Genomic DNA, 18761 nt, shown 5'->3' on the forward strand with positions numbered 1-18761 from the left:
ATTCAGCAATCTCTCTCTTGTAATTGAACTCCAGATTCCTTGTATGCTGGCTAGGTCCTTGCACTACATTTAATTAAGTTCACAGATTTATCTTCATTAGTTATTTACTCATCTATCTTTACGCAATTGCATGAAATCAATGTAATCATTAATAATACTGAAAACTTTTATAGTATGGATTAATGCAGAAAATATGGTTACACACCATACTGCAATGCATACTATATATTAAACTACGCACAATCATTCGTTCGCAATTAAGACCATCTTTCACCAAATCTTGGAATTCGAATGTGTAGAAAGCCTTTTCTTTCATCTACTTCTGGGTTTTATTTTTGATGATATTTAGTGAGACTTGATATGGTCGCGAAGGTAATTTATTAAGAAGCTTTATGCCTGGATATTCGCAACTACTGCGCTTTTTCTTAAGTCTGGTTGAAGGTATATCTGTCTTTCTTGTTTGACGGGTATTACGGTGATGTAAGACTGCCTTAGGCTACACCTGGTAAAGTTGTCTTTTATATAAACGAGACAGATGTACATGAAGAGAGATAAGAAAAATACATCTGTTTGAAGTAAGACCTACAAGGTATTCTGGTTACGAAATTTTACGACACAGTACGGCCTTACTCTAGCAGATAATTTTTTTTTGTTTTGTTCTAGAATAATTATTCCACAAAACAATGCCGTATCTTAGGTGACAGTGATGGATGGTAGGGCGTAATAGGAACTAACCTGGATCATAACAAAGTGATTAACAGATAGTTGCTTACAGGACAGCCACCATAAAAATAACCAGTAACCAAGGAGCTTGGTCTTTTTTTCTCTCTCTCATGTTCACAGTTATATCGCTCCGTTTCCTCAGTTACAAGTTGTCACAGTCAGATGCAGATGTCGCCTGAGGCCTGTTTAGTAACAACCAGTAAACCTAAAAATTTTTAAAGAATAAAACTCTCGTGTATGAAAAACTTAAAACTTCTGATTACTTCATAAGTTCGATACATATTAAATATTTGACGTGACGCATGTAAGCTAGAAAACGTTAAAAGCCATTGGAAATTATGTTTACAGTTTGCTGGAAGTCAATAAGTGCTTTAATTTTGAAACACTGGATGACTATAAACTGGGTAATTTGCGCTCCATTTTAAGCAGAGGCTAGTTTTTCACCCATCTCCATAATAGTGAACCTTCTCACTTACGTGTCGTACAAGGAATGACTTCGCATATACATTCGGTCGTACTTGTGGATACTGTCTGCAGAATGCGTTGTGAATAGACTTAGTGGTAAATAAGTAAAGCATTGAAACGTTATGCCAGATGCTGAAGTTCTGCTGCATGAACAGTGAAAACTTTCGAAGTGATAAAGTTTTTTTCCTTTCATAATTTTTTGGGGCCGTGTGTGTGTGTGTGTGTGTGTGTGTGTGTGTGTGTGTGTGTGTGTGTGAGAGAGAGAGAGAGAGAGAGAGAGAGAGAGAGAGAGAGAGAGAGAGAGAGACGTTAAGGTCTCAAATTGGTTAAAATGGCTCTGAGCACTATGGGACTTAACTTCTGCTCGGCCACACTGGCCGGCGGTCTCAAATTCTGTGTGAAGTTTGTTGCAAGTCGCAAAGTGCCCTAACTCTCAAATAATTGAATAAAATCTGGGTAATTCGTGCTTCGTGCACTATACTGCAGCAAGACGAACACAGATTTTAAAACTAACACTTGAATTACTGTGTTAAACATTTAGTGGAAGATTGTGTAATGTAATTTCGTTCATCATATTCGATGATTCAGGAAAAATTTTAATAATGAAAGTTGCACCAGTTGATTTGTCATGCTTCACAAAGCACGTTTCGAGAATTTATTTATATCTTCAAGTACACTTGTGCACTCGTTTACACGAATATTTTTGGGGATATTTTGTGTGTCATTTTCTGCGTTTTCTGAGGTTATACTGCAATCGAAGAATCGGACAAAAGGAATCCGAATGTTTTTAAATGCTAATGTTAGAAATAGTATTTTAGTCTGTCTAGTTACAAGTATTGTGCCTCCTCCATTATACTTGATGTATCAAAAAGAGTAATCGGATTTCAAAAATCGTTAATTGTTAAGGTATTTGAGATAGTCAATGTGCGTGAACAGCGAACTGTTGAAAAGATCAAACAAACTAGTTTTACATGGCGCCCGCTAGGTAGCAGCAGTTCTGACAGACGGCGAACGCATCCGGCACAGTTTCACATGGAGTCCGTACAAATCCTTTTGCCGTGCAGCTCAACTTGCCCCCAGTGTCCGTCTGGCGTGTGTTGCGTCGACTATTACACATGAAACCATACAAAATCCAGCTACTGCACCTCTTCGTGAAGGTGACAACAATGTTTGGAGTTCTGTAATTTCATTCTTGGCAAGATGGAGGGTGACTCTTTTTTTCCACGTTTAGTGTTTAGTGACGAGAAAACATTCCAGTTAACTGCAAAGGCGTAACGTCATAATGTCAGAATATATGGTACGGAACAACCACACGAAATTTTACAACATGAGAGACTCTCCAAAATTTAACGTGTTTTGTGCAGTATCACCGGACAAGGTGTGAGATCCGTATTTCTTTGCCGATTACGGGAAGCACGTATCTCTATATGCTTGAGAACTTTTCTTTTCCCGCTGTTGAAGACTGATCGAACGACTTCATTTACTAACAGAATGGGGAATCCGCACACTGGAATCTGGAAGTGCGAGAATTTTTAAATCAAAGGATTACTGGACAATGGATCGGCCGCACTGGATCAAATGATTCAGTCTTACATTATTGGCCTCCAAGGCCACTGGACATGAGAGAGAGATTTCTTGTGAGGGTTTATGAAAGATTGTGCGCCTCCGTTACCAACAATAATTAATGAACTGGGACATCGCGCAACTGCACCTGTGGAAGCTGTAACTCAAGACAAGCTCGCTGCAGTGCGGGAACAATTTGAATACCGCATTGACATATGCCGTAAATCTAAAGAGGGCGTATCGAACATACATGAAGACTGAGTCTCCCGTTCATCAAGAAATAAAGTTCATTATACATGTTTATTAGTTTCAGAAATATAGATGTGGCAAACAGCATGATTCTTTTTGATACACCCTGTATAATGTATATAATGTATTGTAGGAACACTGTGACTGTGTACTAACTCCTTATGAAATACCATGGTGTGGCAATATCTTTGGAGCATTTTTACAAGGCATATAACAAAACAGCTGGTCATACTTTTGTTTTGTTATGATGCTACGAAGTAAAAAATCTCATTGTCAGATTTTTTACGTAACTCACTTTATAAACTGTACCAAGGAGTTGAGCAGAAGTTAAGACCTCCTTACTAGTAACGTATTTTTTATATAACCATTAAGGACCAGGGTGTTCATACGGAAATACTAACACTATCTACACCCTCCCCACCCCCACCCAAAAAAAAAATTGCGCGCCCTCCTAGTTTTCTTCGAGGCTAAGAGATGCCTGGCTATTCACTTTTGCCTTTTACCATCCTCATCTTGTTACGTAAGCATCGTTTTCTGTAGCTCTGAATAGTTTCTCATATATTGACCTACCTTTCATCCAAAATGTGACTTTTTGCAATAATAGTGTACAATTTATGTTAATAATCATTGCGCTGCTATTTTCAGTTTTTTCAGCTTCTTTTCGAAGAGACGCAACACTTCGACGTGGCACCGACCCGCCGTTGGTGTGACTTCATTACTAATTTTCAATATTTCTCTTATTGTACAACCTGAACATGCAGTCATTCGAAGAAGTGGGAGGATTTTTTTGATCAGCAAAGAGCTGTAATCCGACCGCGATATGCAGTCTGAATTTTCAGATTTCCCATCTTCAGTTGCGCTATTCCAAACACCAATCCTGGATGATTACTACCGTATACTTTTATTGCTTCGGTGTTTGTTTAGTGAGCGAAGGCGAAAGCCAGTTCAAAATGAACACTCGTCAACATTGGACAACTTAAAACAATGTCCAGAGTCTTTCCAAAATTAATGTATAATGAATTACCGTTAAGGCAAGCCATCTTGTTTTTACAACTGGTAAACAGTGACGGTGACAACTCAATACGCAGAACCTGACAGTGACGAAGAAGAGGGAAAAAGAAAATATGACAAACTGTAAAGAAAAACAGACATTGTAAAAACGTAATACAGCAAGAAAACCACACCATGTGGTAAGAAGCCATAAAATACAATAACCCACTGATGATGCTGCAACTGCAGTGAAACAGGTCTGGGACAAAAATTATGTTTCGCTAAAGGCGGACCCCACCCAAATACATATGTAATGTAAGCCAGGCATTTGATAATTTAAGGAATTCTTCGTTCTGTAGTTTCAGTAAGAGATAGTTATCTGCGAGGCAAGCATTCATGAATTGACCACCAGGGCTTCCTATCTCGTAGTTAACAACGTACAAATACAAACGTCTGTTCATTGTCACTGCCAGGTTTAATTGTATTGGGCACAGCGGTTTCGGAGTCAATGTTATCTTCCGATAAAATTAGCATCTGGTGCTTTTCGTTATGGCTATGTGCCGTGGGGGAGATCTCCATTTCTCGTTTGCACGTATGGCAGTTGCATAAATGAATTAACTGTTTGTCAACGCGAGAAACAACGTGTTGTCCGCATAGCGCAGCATTCAAAATACCATCCGCTGCTGAGCGAACAGCAGACACGTCTAATGAAGGTATACGGTAATAATTCAAAACACCAATGTGAGCTACACAAAGAAGTGATTTAATTATGGATATATATATATTTTATTACATAGAAATACACAATATCTAAATCTTTCCATAACCGGTCGCGCAGCCACTAATATCAACAGCTACGAAACGCACGGAGCTTCGCAGCGCCTCTTTAGCTCAGTGGTAGAGCACTGGTCTCGTAAACCAGGGGTCGTGAGTTCAAACCTCACAGGAGGCATCAATTTTTAAAATTATTCATCAATAAAACTACAACTTTAGACGACAGCAAGAAAACAATTTGCAGCGACTGAAGCCTGTGCACTGTATTTCAACACGGTTCGTACCAGGATCTACGTTTACATGTGACGAAAACCTTATTTCCCCGTCGTGTTTACATGTTAAGGTCTGAAGCAGATTTGTCAACCCAGTTAAATATGGTACTGATAACAGCTGACACAGTTTATGATTTAGTCAGCACAGTCGCCATTTCGTTTCAATTAGACGATGACATTGGGTTGTTTTGAGAATCAGCCTTATGCAAAGGCAATTTGTTTATTTTTTTATTTACCCAGATATGTTTCCACACCTATGTGTCTTCTGTGGTTCCAATTTTTATTTCTGTAAAAAAACAATACGAAATTCATGGTAACTGTATGCCGAAAATTACAATATGTGCAATTTGCTTTGTTTAGACGCTCGCCTTAAAATTATATTGCTAAATGGACTGCATTATTACACACCGGATTTTGGGCTCCTTTTTGTCTTTTGACGACGTGTCATCTGCAAACTAGCCCTGAAGAAAATTAATATTTCTCCCCTCTGCAAAAGAATTCTCGAACTGGAACACATGCCCAATTAAAGCACCAATCTCACACATCCATTACCATATACAGCGTGACTGCGCAATGCATATAGAATCATTTATACCTACATACAGAATACACGGTGTTCGGAAATTCCAGTTACAAACTTCTAAGACTTGTACAGGGGAGCCAGTACATAATGTTCGAAACCGGAAATCTTGTCTGGAAACATAACGTTTCCGTTCTACGACGGTTTCAACACAGACGTTTAACTTATCCACTTCTGCTTGAGGAATTGAATTAGGCATTATGCAGTTCAATTACTGGGTAATAATTCGAAAGAAAACCTAACGAAACGTTCATTTGTCACTTAAGCACATTTGTTTGTATTATGTACGTACGTGTTTACATTATATCAAAACAAAAAGAACCCAGCATACTGTACCTACATTATTACACGTCATGCTGTCTGCCCTAATGCATACCCGGACAAGCAACTCAGACTACTACTTCTCCTCTCCTGTGGCAACCTCTTCATCTCTGAATACGAATTACACTCTTCACCTTTTTTTTTTGTCATCAGTCTACTGACTGGTTCGATGCGGCCCGTCACGAATTCCTTTCCTGTGCTAACCTCTTCATCTCAGAGTAGCACTTGCAACCTACGTCCTCAATTATTTGCTTGACGTATTCCAATCTCTGTCTTCCTCTACAGTTTTTGCCCTCTACAGCTCCCTCTAGTACCATGGAAGTCATTCCCTCATGTCTTAGCAGATGTCCTATCATCCTGTCCCTTCTCCTTATCAGTGTTTTCCACATATTCCTTTCCTCTCCGATTCTGCATAGAACCTCCTCATTCCTTACCTTATCAGTCCACCTAATTTTCAACATCTCAAATGCTTCGATTCTCTTCTGTTCCGGTTTTCCCACAGTCCATGTTTCACTACCATACAATGCTGAACTCCAGACGTACATCCTCAGAAATTCCTTCCTCAAATTAAGGCCGGTATTTGATATTAGTAGACTTCTCTTGGCCAGAAATGCCTTTTTTGCCATAGCGAGTCTGCTTTTGATGTCCTCCTTGCTCCGTCCGTCATTGGCTATTTTACTGCCTAGGTAGCAGAATTCATTAACTTCATTGACTTCGTGACCATCAATCCTGATGTTAAGTTTCTCGCTGTTCTCATTTCTACTACTTCTCATTACCTTCGTCTTTCTCCGATTTACTCTCAAACCATACTGTGTACTCATTAGACTGTTCATTCCATTCAGCAGATCATTTAATTCTTCTTCACTTTCACTCAGGATAGCAATGTCATCAGCGAATCGTATCATTGATATCCTTTCACCTTGTATTTTAATTCCACTCCCGAACCTTTCTTTTATTTCCATCATTGCTTCCTCGATGTACAGATTGAAGAGTAGGGGCGAAAGGCTACAGCTTTGTCTTACACCCTTCTTAATACGAGCACTTCGTTCTTGATCGTCCACTCTTATTATTCCCTCTTGGTTGTTGTACATATTGTATATGACCCGTCTCTCCCTATAGGTTACCCCTACTTTTTTCAGAATCTCGAACAGCTTGCACCATTTTATATTGTCGAACGCTTTTTCCAGGTCGACAAATCCTATGAAAGTGTCTTGATTTTTCTTTAGCCTTGCTTCCATTATTAGCCGTAACGTCAGAATTGCCTCTCTCTTCACCCTTTATTTGCTGGAAATATGAAAATCAATGTATTTCCCTGCAGTTCCTGCCCTCATGCCTTAAAGCATGTCCTGTTACTCTATCCCTCCATATCACTTGTTTTCCTATGTTCCCCGCCAATTCTGTGGAGATACTTACCCGTCCACCTAACAGTCAACATTCTCCTTACAGCACGTTGTCTCAAACGCTTCAGTTCTCCTCCTCTTTTCTTAGTTTTATTTTCACACGACTAGTAATTAAAAATAAAATTTTATTTTTATTAAAAATTACGATTCACTATTTGTTAATTGATAATAAGCACAGAATTTAAATGAAAGAAAAAATCGTCGCTGTTTGTGAATCGAACTAGCGACTTTACAGATACCGGACTTTTACACTACTGAGATATGTTAACGACCTCGGAAAGTTTTTGTACTACAAAGCACCCAAATATTCTCATCTTAACAAGCGATATTTTCGAGTTTTATTTTCCTTTTCAGAACTGCGTCGCACTGCTTTAGAAAACTTATGTCCGGGCACTGATCTTTAAATCTTATCATTGTGAAGTGAATAGAAGACGCCTAATCGGTAAAGTGTCTTTGTGAGAGCTAGTTGCTACAGGAGTGTCGGCGAGAGAAGTCTGCTGACAGTTGGCAACGCTGTTGCCAGCTTTGAATTGCGAAGCGCCAACGGCTGCAAACGAAAACCGTTGACATCTGCGGAGCTGCCATGGAGACGTGCATAAAACCATCCGACATGACTGGTTCAGTGAGACGCGTGAAGCAGGCGCTTGGCAACTTCACTACAGCTGTAAGGGACTTCTTGTTTCGTCGACTCCGCTACATGCAGATTTATACACTGCCTGACAATGGAAGTCAGACATACCGATGTTCGGATGTCCACATAACTTCGAACATGTACACATCATCAGCGGGTATATAATTGATTAGCGTCTTTGACTCATAATCAAAACGTCTTCAGTCCCGGGTTCGATCCCCGCCACTGCCTAAATTTTGATAAATAATCAGCATTGGCGGCCGAAGACTTCCCGCATAAGAAGTCAGCCTCATTCTGCCAACGGCCTTGTCAAAGAGGGCGGAGGAGCGGATAGAGGTTCAGGGCACTCTCTTGTCCTAGGGGTGGGAAATTGCCCCTAAAGGCGGAAGAATCAGCAATGATCAACGACATGAGGGTGCAGAAGGCAATGGAAAACACTGCATTAAAGACACGTAACGTGTATCCACAGGACATGTGGCCCGTAACTGAAGAAGTGTCATGATGATCTCTCCATTGGCAAAAGATTCCGGAATAGTCCCCCATTCGGATCTCTGGGAGGGGACTGCCAAGGGGGAGGTTACCATGAGAAAAACATTGAATAATCAACGAAAGGATAACGTTCTACGAGTCAGGGCGTGGAATGTCAGAAGCTTGAACGTGGTAGGGAAACTAGAAAATCTGAAAAGGGAAATGCAAAGGCTCAAGCTAGATATAGTAGGGGTCAGTGCAGTGAAGTGGAAGGAAGACAAGGATTTCTGGTCAGATGAGTATCGGGTAATATCAACAGCAGCAGAAAACGGTATAACAGGTGCAGGATTCGTTATGAATAGGAAGGTAGGGCAGAGGGTGTGTTACTGTGAACAATTCAGTGACCGGGTTGTTCTAATCAGAATCGACAGCAGACCAATACCGACAACGATAGTTCAGGTATACATGCCGACGTCGCAAGCTGAAGATGAACAGATAGAGAAAGTGTATGAGGATATTGAAAGGGTAATGCAGTATGTAAAGGGGGACGAAAATCTAATAGTCATGGGCGACTGGAATGCAGTTGTAGGGGAAGGAGTAGAAGAAAAGGTTACAGGAGAATATGGTCTTGGGACAAGGAATGAAAGAGGAGAAAGACTAATTGAGTTCTGTAACAAGTTTCAGCTAGTAATAGCTAATACCCTGTTCAAGAATCACAAGAGGAGGAGGTATACTTTGAAAAGGCCGGGAGATACGGGAAGATTTGAATTAGATTACATCATGGTCAGACAGAGATTCCGAAATCAGATACTGGATTGTAAGGCGTACCCAGGAGCAGATATAGACTCAGATCACAATATAGTAGTGATGAGTAGGCTGAAGTTCAAGACATTAGTCAGGAGGAATCAATACGCAGAGAAGTGGGATACGGAAGTACTAAGGGATGACGATATACGTTTGAAGTTCTCTAACGCTATAGATACAGCAATAAGGAATAGCGCAGTCGGCAGTACAGTTAAAGAGGAATGGACATCTCTAAAAAGGGCCATCACAGAAGTTGGGAAGGAAAACATAGGAACAAAGAAGGTAGCTGCGAAGAAACCATGGGTAACAGAAGAAATACTTCAGTTGATAGATGAAAGGAGGAAGTACAAACATGTTCCGGGAAAATCAGGAATACAGAAATACAAGTCGCTGAGCAATGAAATAAGTAGGAAGTGCAGGGAAGCTAAGACGAAATGGCTACACAAAAAATGTGAAGACATCGAAAAAGATATGATTGTCGGAAGGACAGACTCAGCATACAGGAAAGTCAAAACTACCTTTGGTGACATTAAATCAATGGTGGTAACATTAAGAATGCAACGGGAATTCCACTGTTAAATGCAGAGGAGAGAGCAGATAGGTGGAAAGAATACATTGAAAGCCTCTATGAGGGTGACGATTTGTCTGATGTGATAGAAGAAGAAACAGGAGTCGATTTAGAAGAGATAGGGGACCCAGTATTAGAATCGGAATTTAAAAGAGCTTTGGAGGACTTACGGTCAAATAAGGCAGAAGGGATAGATAACATTCCATGAGAATTTCTAAAATCATTGGGGGAAGTGACAACAAAACGACTATTCACGTTTGTGTGTAGAATATATGAGTCTGGCGACATACTATCTGACTTTCGGAAAAGCATCATCCACACAATTCCGAAGACGGCATGAGCTGACAAGTGTGAGAATTATCGCACAATCAGCTTAACAGCTCATGCATCGAAGCTGCTTATAAGAATAATATACAGAAGAATGGAAAAGAAAATTGAGAATGCGCTAGGTGACGATCAGTTTGGCTTTAGGAAAAGTAAAGGGACGAGAGAGGCAATTCTCACGTTATGGCTAATAATGGAAGCAAGGCTAAAGAAAAATCAAAACACTTCATAGGATTTGTCGACCTGGAAAAAGCGCTCGACAATATAAAATGGTGCAAGCTGTTCGAGATTCTGAAAAAAGTAGGGGTAAGCTATAGGGAGAGACGGGTCATATGCAATATGTACAACAACCAAGAGGGAATAATAAGAGTGGACGATCAAGAACGAAGTGCTAGTATTAAGAAGGGTGTAAGACAAAGCTGTAGCCTTTCGCCCCTACTCTTCAATCTGTACATCGAGGAAGCAATGATGGAAATAAAAGAAAGGTTCAGGAGTGGAATTAAAATACAAGGTGAAAGGATATCAATGATACGATTCGCTGATGACATTGCTATCCTGAGTGAAAGTGAAGAAGAATTAAATGATCTGCTGAATGGAATGAACAGTCTAATGAGTACACAGTATGGTTTGAGAGTAAATCGGAGAAAGACGAAGGTAATGAGAAGTAGTAGAAATGAGAACAGCGTGAAACTTAACATCAGGATTGATGGCCACGAAGTCAATGAAGTTAATGAATTCTGCTACCTAGGCAGTAAAATAACCAATGACGGACGGAGCAAGGAGGACATCAAAAGCAGACTCGCTATGGCAAAAAAGGCATTTCTGGCCAAGACAAGTCTACTAATATCAAATACCGGCCTTAATTTGAGGAAGAAATTTTTGAGGATGTACGTCTGGAGTACAGCATTGTATGGTAAAACCGGAACAGAAGAGAATCGAAGCATTTGAGATGTGGTGCTATAGACGAATGTTGAAAATTACGTGGACTGATAAGGTAAGGAATGAGGAGGTTCTACGCAGAATCGGAGAGGAAAGGAATATGTGGAAAACACTGATAAGGAGAAGGGACAGGATGATAGGACATCTGATAAGACATGAGGGAATGACTTCCATGGTACTAGAGGGAGCTGTAGAGGGCGAAAACTGTAGAGGAAGACAGAGATTGGAATACGTCAAGCAAATAATTGAGGACGTAGGTTGCAAGTGCTACTCTGAGATGAAGAGGAATTCGTGGCGGGCCGCATCAAACCAGTCAGTAGACTGATGGAAAAAAAATCTGGCTTATTCAGCCATCATATTAGGCTCCAGGAAGCTATTCCCAGGGCAGTGGAGATGCAAGAAGCACAGAGATGACGCAATGTGGGATGAGGTACCGGTGACAGATGTTAGATTCGGTACCATTCCCGAGAGAAAGACCGCCTGCATGATGCTGCTGCTCTGTGATTGGCTGCTGTGTTCGGCAGTAGGGCGCCAAAACCTTAAAACTTTAGTTGCTATTATTAATTAAACCTGTCATCCAAATTACTTCATTTTTTAAATAAACATCTCTCAACAGCCAGCTATCAGTCAATCATTTCAAAATTATTAAAATCAAAGTATTACTAAAACAAAAGACTGACGATATTACTGCCGATGCACTTCGGTGGCGTTCGGGTCACGCCTTGCTGGCTTGGCGCGCGAAATGTCTCGGGCAGTCCGGCTCTCCAGTTCTTACCGTTCCAGTAGACAGACATGTTGTCTGTGGCAGGATGTATTTCATGTTATTTTAGCCAGATATAATGACTGTGAAAAGATATGTTCAATGCGTTGTGATCAAGAATAGTTTCTCGTGTCTATGTTAATAAAAACGCGAGTGGCATCCCAAATGAGTTATAGTTTATTCGTAGCAGCAGTTCCTTGCGAAGTGAATTTCAGCCTCAAGAAAAAGAATCCACGACCTGCGTGCTGTTTTTTGCGCTGGGGACATCATCATGAGGACAGCAGGTTAGTGCAGTGTACAAGAACTTACGTATTCCACACAGGACGCAACTAGGCACCCCACGTGTACTGCACGCACAGTACAAATGTGCTCAGTGACGCGTCATCTGCAGTAATGAAAGAGGTGGTAAAGGAGGATGAAAGTATTAACACTATCACACTTTTATTCCTTTTTCTTGCAGTAATTTGCAATGTTCTGACAGAAGTGAAACGGCCATCTGAGTGCACTAGCGTTGTTCGTCTTTAGTGTTATTACCACGTCTGGTAGGGTACTTAAGATGCGTGAACAGTGTCAGATGTTGAGTGGTACCTGAAGGATACGGAGACGCCACTTATGTGGCATGTGACACTGACAGAATGACAGGAACCTCATTTTGGGCTTCCATTTGGCCCGGCTGGTCGAATCTTGCAACACCCAAATTTGTTGGGCATTCTGATGAGGCAGTGGCCTGATGTCTGACTGCATGGGAATGTGACGGCAGGCGCACTCGCCACCAAGCATCCAGTCAACCACGTCTCATCACCACAAGGGAGGACAGCCATATTGTCCATGAACCACACCGTAACTACTTCACACCTGCGCCTGCCTTCCGAGAACAACTGACTCCCTGCAAAATTCTGCGTCATCGCCGGCCGCAATGCCCGAGCGGTTCTAGGCGCTTCAGTCTGGAACCGCGCGACCGCTACGGTCGCAGTTTCGAATCCTGCCTCGGACATGGGTGTGTGTGAGATGTCCTTAGGTTGGTTAGGTTTAAGTAGTTCTACGTTCTAGGGGACTGATGACCTCAGATGTTAAGTCCCATAGTGCTCAGAACCATTTTCTGCGTCATCCCGGATGACTGGCGGGAGGCAGGCAGCAGGCGGAATAGGCAGTTACCGTCCCATGTGTATAGGCTACCGTGAACACCACAATGCAAACGGCTGCGTCTGGAGTAGTGCTGTGATCGAGGAGCACGGACTGGTGAATGTCTCCGCAATGCACTACCCCGGTTGACCACTGTCGACCAGTTTGCTGGCGACCTGTGCAGAGGTCCCATTCATCCAAGGTTCTGGCAACTCTCACCACCCCTGGCGTCTTGCTGTGGGAAGCTATCGGGTATGACATCAAAGCACAGCTGATAATGACTGCGAGAAGTCTCACAACACGACAGTACACATTCTGCATCTCCATGTGTTACGTATCTTGCGACAGTATGGTGCTGCCAGTTTCCAACAGGACAATGCCTGTCCACGCATGGTACATGTGTCTTCAAATTGTGCGTAATTTTTTTAACCTGAGAAGACATCTGCCACTGCTCTGTAGGTCGCTAGAATAACTGGTCACTTGCTTTTAAAAAATTATTATTTATTGACGAATTGCGGGCATAGCCCATCGCCAGAACATCAGAAACAAAACTCTTTACTCAGAATTCTGATGCTGACGGTTGACACACGTGGTCCCATACTTCGTATGAAGGCTTCTTTTTGATGCTCTGATGACGGACTGTGTCTGAAACACGCCAATAAACAATTCTTGAACATCGACTGACTAGTTTTTCTAGTAACCTATTCAGCAGTGATTTAAGTCTCCTTAAGTTTACGTCGTGGTAGCAAGCCCCTTGCACTACTTCATGTCGCGCCTTCAAAAGTTGTCTGTGTGTGGGTCAATCGCATGGCAAGATCCCCTGAGCATGTGTGGGACCAGATCTACCATCAACTCCGTAACAGCGCTAGTATCCAGCAGATGAAGGTCCAGTTCTAACTGTTAGGGGGCCAGTTTGCCTCAGGAGAGGAAACATTGGCTTTGTTGTTCTGTTCAGCTCAAAGGCTGGTTTGATGCAGCTCTCCATGCTACTTTATCCTGTGCAAGCTTCTTCATCTCCCAGTACTTACAGCAGCCTACATATTTCTGAATCTGCTTAGTGTATTCATCTCTTGGTCTTCCTCTACGATTTTTACCCCCCACTCTTCCACGCTTCCCTCCAATAGTAAATTCGTGATCTCTTGATGCCCCAGAATATGTTCTACTAATCTATCCCTTCTTCTAGTCAAGTTGTGCCACAAATTGAGGTCTCCCAATTCTATTCACGAACTCCTCATTAGCTACGTGATCTGCCCATCTAATCTTCACCAATTTCAAAATCTTCCATTCTTTTCTTGTCAAAACTGTTCATCGTCCGTGTTTCACTTCCATACATGGCTACACTCCATGCAAATACTTTCAGAAAAGATTACCTGACACTCAAGTCTACACTCGATATTAACAAATTTCTCTTTTTCAGAAACGCTTTCCTAGCCACCGCCAGTCTACCAATGAAACATATCCTCTCTACTTCGACCATCATCAGTTATTTTGCTTCCCGAATAGCAAAACTCATCTACTACTTAAAGTGTCGTTTATTAATCTAATACCCTCAGCATCACCTGATTTAATACGATTACATTCTATTATCCTCTTTTTGCTTTTGTTCGCGTTCATCTTACACCCTCCTTTCAAGACACCGTCCATTCCATTGAACTGCTCTTGCAAACCCTTTGCCGTCTCTGACAATTACAATGTCATCGGCAAATCTCGAAGTTTTTATTTCTTCTCCATGGATTTTAATTCCTACGCCACATTTTTCTTTTGTTGCCTTTACTGCTTGCTCAATATACAGATTGAATAACATCGGGGATAGGCTCCCTTCACAACCACTGCTTCTCTTTCATGGCCCTTGACTCGTAACTGCCATATGCCATCAGGTTTCTGTACAAATGGTAAACAGTCTTCTGCTCACTTATTTGACTCCTGTTATCTTCAGAATTTGAAAGAGTATTCCATACAGCATTGTCAAAAGCTTTCTCAAAGTCTACAAACGCTAGAAACGTACGTTTGCGAATAATCGATCTTCTAACGTAAGTCGTAGGGTCAGTATTGCCTCGCGAGTTCCTACATTTCTCCGGAATCCTAACTGACCCCCCCCCCCCCACGAGGTCACCTTCCACCAGTTTTTCCATTGTTCTGTGAATAATTCGTGTTAGTACTTTTGGAATCATGACTTATTAAACCGACAGTTAGGTAATATTCACACTTGCTAGCATCTGCTTTCTTTGGAACTGGAACTCATACATTCTTCTGTAAGTCTCTTACATCTTTCTCACCATATGGAAGCATTTTGTCATGGCTATCAGTAGTTCTGATGCTACGTCATCTACTCCCGTGGCGTTGTTTCGATTTACATCTTTCAGTACCGGTGCTCTGTCAAACTCGTAGGCTTTATGACACCTGCATCTGTACAAACATCCAGGCCAGAGGTGATTCAACGTCGTACTGATAAATGGCTTCATATTGCCAACTTCTTGTGAATTTGACTGCTTCATACTCACTGAAGTAACAACACATACAATGTCAACTCGTGAAATTTCATTTGCCTTCCTGCTCCAATTCTGGGTGCTTTACTTTTTTAGTTAGGCAGAGTATACGCAATGACCCAGTTCAATTGTGACTGTGGCTATGAAAAATAAAATTATGGATTATATTCACAAAATCACAGCATTATTCAAAATGATCTCTCCTTGAATCAGTACACAGCTGAAAGCGTTTTGAAACAGTCGCTGTAGTCCCTGTTTTACAACTGCATTTACACTGAAGCACTAAAGAAAATGGTATAGGTATGCGTATTCAAATACGGTGATATGTAAACAGGCACAATACGGTGCTGCGGTCGGTAACACCTATACAAGACAAGTGCCTGGCGCAGTTATTAGACCGGTTACTGCTGCTACAATAGCAGGTTATCAAGATTTGAGTTTGAACGTGGTGTTACAGTCTGCGCACGAGCGATGGGACAGGACCTCCGAGATAGCAATGAAGTGGGGATTTGCCCGTATGATCATTTCGCGAGTGTACCGTGAATATCAGTGTTGTGGTTGGCAGGAGAGACAACACCGTGTCACTAGAGGAGGCCGAAAGGCACGCGTTTTAGCTCACGCAGGCTGGCGTGAGTTCTGGAACAGGACAGGGAAATTAGAATTTAGAAAAACGGAAGTAGCTGGTGGAATACTTAACTTTAATCCATAAATGATGAACGTCGATCTTGACGGTACGTGATTCACAATATCCATAGTAACTGATAATGGCGGCTTGCTAGGTCGTAGCAAATGACGTAGCTGAAGGATATGCTAAACTATCGTCTCGGCAAATGAGAACGTAAGTAGGCAGTGAACCATCGCTAGCAAAGTCGGTTGTACAACTGGAGCGAGTGCTAGGAAGTCTCTCCAGACCCGCCGTGTGGCGGCGCTCTGTCTGCAATCACTGATAGTGGCGACACGCGGGTCCGACGTATACTAACGGGCCGCGGCCGATTTAAAGGCTACCACCTAGCAAGTGTGGTGTCTGGCGGTGACACCACGATCAGGAATCCGGTAAAATATCAAATTCCCGACATCGCTGCGGCCGGAGAATGATCCTGCAAGAACGGGATCGACGACGACTGAAGAGAATCGTTCAACGTGACAAGCGCAACACTTTCACGAACTGCTGTAGATTTAAAGACTGGGCCATCTACAAGTGTCAGCGTGTGAACCATTCAACGAAACACCATCGATACGGGCTTTCGAAGCATAAGGCACAGTCGTTTACCCTCGATGACTGCACAACACAAAGCTTTAGGTCTCGCCTGGACCCGTCAACAGCGATATCGGGCTGTTCATGACTGGAAACATGTTGCATGGTCGGACAAATCTCGTTTCAAATTGTATCGAGTGGATGGACATGTACGGGTATGGAGACAACCTCATGAATCCATGAACGCTGCATGCCTGCAGGGGACTGTTCAAGCTGATGGAGGCTCTGTAATGGTGTGAAGTGTATGCAATTGCAGTGATATAGAAGAACTAATATGTCCAGATCTGACAGACGACACGTACGTAAGCATCCTGTCTGATCACTTGCATCCATTTACGTCCATTGTGCATTCCGACAGACTTGGGCAATTCCAGCAGGACAATGCGACAGCCCACACGTCTAGAGTGGCTCGGGGAACACACTTCTGAGTTTAAACATTTCCGCTGGCCACGAAACTTCCCAGACATGAACATTATTTAGCGAATCCGGGATGCCTTGCAACATACTGTTCAGAAGACATCTCCACCCCTTCGTACTGTTACGGATTTGTGGACAGCCCTGCAGGATTCATGGTGTCAATTCCATCGAGTCCATGCCACGTCCTGCTGCGGCACTTCAGCGCGCGCTCGCGGGGGCCCTACACGATATTAGTACCAGTTTCTTTGGCGCTTCAGTGTAGCACTGCAATACAGTTTCCTTGGAAGTCTTCAATTGCGTCTTTGCAGTGTCCTTTCATTGCCGACTTCAATTTGGGGAACAACCAGAATGCGGCTGGTGCCAAATCCGGTAAATACGGTAGGTGACCCAGGCCAGCGATTCATTTGGTAGCCAAAAACACGTTTATATCATCGTAGTTTTTAATTTTCCAAAAGCAGTCCTAAAGAAACTGCGACACACCGCGTATTGTCTAGATCTGACTGGGCGCGTGTAATGGGTGGAAATGCCCAACAACTGGAGATATGAGCAATAAACTCCCGCCCACGTACGTAAACGCCCTGCGCAACTACCTTGCATTTTCCGGACAGTTACGTCACACGGGTTGTGAACTGAGGCGACGCGTTTTGACTTCCGGCTCTTTGTATGCTCAGGAATGACTCCCACAGGCGCACATGAACAGGCGATTTCTTTTCTCCTTTTTATGTCCTGCGAGCGGCTCCTGACTGCAGCCGGTAACAGCTGCGCTTGAGCCCCGTAACCGGCGGCGCGATGGGCCGAATTATGCAGGCCAGAGCTGATGCAGGGCCGCCCCGGGTTTACGGCGCCGTTACCTGAGAAAGTGGCCTCATTTGGGGCGCTTGTTTCCACACTGCGACGAATAGGCGCAGCGGTGGCGCGAGGCCGGAAATTAAGGGTTTATTTCAAACAGGGCGCCTGCGGAATTAAACCGCTAAGCTCTCTCCAAATCTCGCTCTCTTTCCCTGTCTCTACTTCTGCATGTTCGTACAGGATGCCCTCCTGTAATATAAGTCCAGTTTCGAAATACGCCAGGTGCTGAAAGGGGTTAATATTGCCGGAACATGTTTCATATGTCTACATCTACATCTACATTTATACTCCGCAAGCCACCCAACGGTGTGTGGCGGAGGGCACTTTACGTGCCACTGTCATTACCTCCCTTTCCTGTTCCAGTCGCGTATGGTTCGCGGGAAGAACGACTGTCTGAAAGCCTCCGTGCGCGCTCTAATCTCTCTAATTTTACATTCGTGATCTCCTCGGGAGGTATAAGTAGGGGGAAGCAATATATTCGATACCTCATCCAGAAACGCACCCTCTCGAAACCTGGTGAGCAAGCTACACCGCGATGCAGAGCGCCTCTCTTGCAGAGTCTGCCACTTGAGTTTATTAAACATCTCCGTAACGCTATCACGGTTACCAAATAACCCTGTGACGAAACGCGCCGCTCTTCTTTGGATCTTCTCTATCTCCTCCGTCAAACCGATCTGGTACGGATCCCACACTGATGAGCAATACTCAAGTATAGGTCGAACGAGTGTTTTGTAAGCCACCTCCTTTGTTGATGGACTACATTTTCTAAGCACTCTCCCAATGAATCTCAACCTGGTACCC

The 18761-nt window shown here is 42.8% G+C and overlaps 1 protein-coding gene and 1 non-coding gene across 5 annotated transcripts in view; one reads left to right on the plus strand and one right to left on the minus strand.

Annotated features, from left to right (window-relative positions):
• Nucleotides 1–18761, minus strand: part of LOC126425294 (pyruvate carboxylase, mitochondrial) — a 417925-nt gene that overhangs the window by 279171 nt on the left and 119993 nt on the right. The gene's annotated exons all lie outside the window — the stretch shown is intronic.
• On the plus strand, nt 4871–4942 carry Trnat-cgu (transfer RNA threonine (anticodon CGU)). The gene has a single exon. It is a non-coding gene; the product is annotated as a tRNA-Thr (tRNA).

The sequence above is a fragment of the Schistocerca serialis genome, chromosome 10 (assembly GCF_023864345.2).
Source record: "Schistocerca serialis cubense isolate TAMUIC-IGC-003099 chromosome 10, iqSchSeri2.2, whole genome shotgun sequence".
Classification (NCBI taxonomy): Eukaryota; Metazoa; Arthropoda; class Insecta; order Orthoptera; family Acrididae; genus Schistocerca; species Schistocerca serialis.